The sequence below is a fragment of the Camellia sinensis genome, unplaced genomic scaffold, assembly GCF_055761805.1.
Source record: "Camellia sinensis isolate YWXY unplaced genomic scaffold, ASM5576180v1 Unanchor14, whole genome shotgun sequence".
NCBI classification, from domain to species: domain Eukaryota; kingdom Viridiplantae; phylum Streptophyta; class Magnoliopsida; order Ericales; family Theaceae; genus Camellia; species Camellia sinensis.
In genome coordinates this window covers 5,588,808-5,592,116 of record NW_028129020.1, presented here as the reverse complement: position 1 = coordinate 5,592,116, position 3,309 = coordinate 5,588,808, and positions in this window count along the sequence as shown.

Here is a 3,309-nt window from a genome sequence, read left to right as displayed (position 1 = left end):
CTTTTACAATAATTCTCTCACAAAGAATAGATATGAAAGTGTAAGAACAAAGGTTATACTTAGATCTGAAAGTGAAAGAGCAGAATATAATATACTCAAAATTTTGGAGTACACAGAAATTTTTTCTCTTCAAGTTCTTTATTTTTCTCCACACACATCACTTCTATTTATACCCAAAAATATACCCGTTGGAAGAGACAGACGCTCATCAAGACGTCAGCTGAATCAATTTGGAAGAGAATCACGTCGAAGAAAAATTTGCAATCTTGCAAATCTGAACCCTTTTAGGCTTTAGTCAAAATTGTACCAAAAAAAAGCAAAAAGAAAAGCTATTGGAAATGATATCTTGTATGACTTTCCATATGCCAACATGCATATATGTAACATGATATACTCAAATGTAATTTAATTGTTTCCATGATGTATTCTATTATATGTATTATATAAAATATTATAATCAAATATTTGTATACATAGTAAAATCTTTTTTATAATAGATCTGAAAATATATATATACCTTTTTTAAATTTTTGTAGAGATTTTAAACTAAACATAACCTACCACTCCATGTGGGTATATCAATTTTGTCAAAAGAAGATAACCCATCAATATCACATTTGTCAAGATAAAACAACCAATCAATCGATTTTGTCAAAATAATATAATTAATCAATTTTAATTTTGTCAAAAAGTAAATAGTGATCAGCCAATCAATCAATCAATCAATCAATTTGTCAAAATATGAATAACGATCAGCCTAATTTTTCAAAAAATGAATAGTAGAGTTTTCAAAAATATTTTTATTTAAATAATATTTAACAAGTATATATATAATATTTTGTGTCAAATAATATAAAATATGTATATTATTTACAAATTTTCAATTAATATTTTAGACATCATCAAAATTAAACAACATGATTAACATTATGTATTGAGCCTCACTCAACAATAAATGCCTTACTCTTACAAAATTCATTCACAAAATAATAAATAAGGATAAGAGGTACTTCAACCCTCTTTTACAATAATTTTCTCACAAAAAGTAGATATGAAAATGTAAGAACAAAGATATTACTTAGATCTGAAAGTGAAATAGCAAAGTGAAAAATATAATCAGAATTTTGAAGAACACAGAATTTTTTTTTCCTTCAAGTTCTTGATTTTTCTTTACACAAAACACTTCTATTTATACATAAAAATATACCCGTTGGAGGTAGGATGCTCCCTGCTAACGTCATGGATCACGTGGGCACGCTCCTCCTTTTTGACTTAGTAGTTCGGGCATGTAGAGCATAAGACCGTTCTTCTTTATATTCAAAATTTGCATGAAGCATACTTTAAACATTTCCATTTTCTTTTCTATGTCGGGTGCCAAGCATGTGGCTTACAAAACATTAAAAATATAAGTGATCACTATTGTATATACAACTTTTCAACAAATGAATAGTGTTTTAATTTTCCATTAAAAACAATGAATAATCAAAAGTTGTATAGTAATTGCATAGTAATTTTTCTAATAAAACATTTAATTGCACAAAAAAAATATTTAATTTCACAATAAAATCTCTTTAAGTATATTTAAAATAACATTTATAATAAATATGAAAATATATACCTCTTTTATAATCTTTGTAGTTGTTGACGAGATTTTAAATACACTTTTTAAAAAATAACCTACCACCCCATGTGAGTATATCAGTTTTGTCAAAAGAAAAATAACCCATCAAATTTGTCAAAAGATGAATAGTGATCAGCCTAGTTTTTCAAAACGTGAATAGTAGAATTTTCAAAATATTTTTATCATACAATATATATTTTAAACAGATAATAGTTTGTGTCAAATACTATAAAATATGTATAGTAAAAAATTACAATTTATCTCATAACATCATCAAAATCAAACAACATAATTAAAAATCTCCCCATTTTGATGATGACAATGTATGTATGAATTTGACACAAAAGTAAAATCAACAAAATATTTGATAATTTTGCAACATGCACAGCCAGCCATTCAAATTCATATTTTTCTCTCCCTTGGACATCATCAAAATAAAATATTGATATAGAAAATAACAAAAATATTGAAAATAACTAAAATATTTTTCAGTGCCAAAAACAAAAAATCATACAAGCATATTAAAAAAAAAATCTGATTTGACAAAAATATAGGGCTTGTTTGGTTTGTTTTTGGGAGAGTTGTTTTTGATTTTTTTTTTCAAAATTTTGTTTGTTTGTGGTTTTTTTCAAAAAATCTCCAAAATCACTTTCTCTCTTTTACACATCAATCAATCACTTTTTCTCCCTCTTCTCTCATTCTCAATCACTTTTCTCTCACACACATCTACTCAATTACAATAAAATATCAAATCATCCCAAATTCTCAAACTCCAAAACTACTTTCAAAATATACAACCAAACAAACGAAAAAAAAATTCTAAACTCTCTCCCAAATTTTTTTTTCAAAAACAACTCTTCCAAAAACAAACCAAACAAGCCCATAATATTTGTTCTTGTTTTGTCCCATGATCATTTTTGGGATTTTGTATCATCTCCAAAAAAATGGTGCAAGGGTGCCTAAAATATTGACAAACAAGAGATTTGAGCAAATATGCATCGATTATTGAATCGGTGAAGTGTATAAAAAGTGATAAATGATATACAGAGATACGAACTCTTCAAGTGTTCTTAGAGAAAAAAGTTTGTTTACTTTCTGTGTAATCATGTCATTCCTTACCTTGGCCATCAATGGTTCTAACATGCATGAGGTACCTGTAATTCAGGCAAATAAGAGGTTACCGATAGTGCATTTGCACGCTATTCCTGTAAACGAGAGTCCTAGTGTTTTTGGTAATCGGAATGATATCGATGATATTAATAACACTATTGCTCTTAGTACACAGGCAATGACTGCGGTTTCCAATATGGCTCAACAACTACAAGCAAGAATACAAGAAAATCAGCAATTGAAAGATGAGGTGTGCTTGTTAAAACAACAACTGGCTAATACTCGTTAGGAGAAGAGAGAGCTAGAAAGGAAAAATTCGCAGTTGGAGAATGCGGTGCAATATTATGCAACGGTTATAATGCCAAGACTCACAGAAATTGAAAATAGAGAGAGACATGTAAAGGAGACTCATGAAAAGTTGTTGAGAGAAGTGAAACGCAAAAAAAATCTATGAAGCTTTCTCAAACCGTACATGTAATCGAGAAATAGTTTCTCCTTCCGAAATAAAATTGTAAGCATTTCTCTTTGAATTTTTTTTTTTTTTTTTGTCTTTGCTATATAAAAAAAATTATTAATGC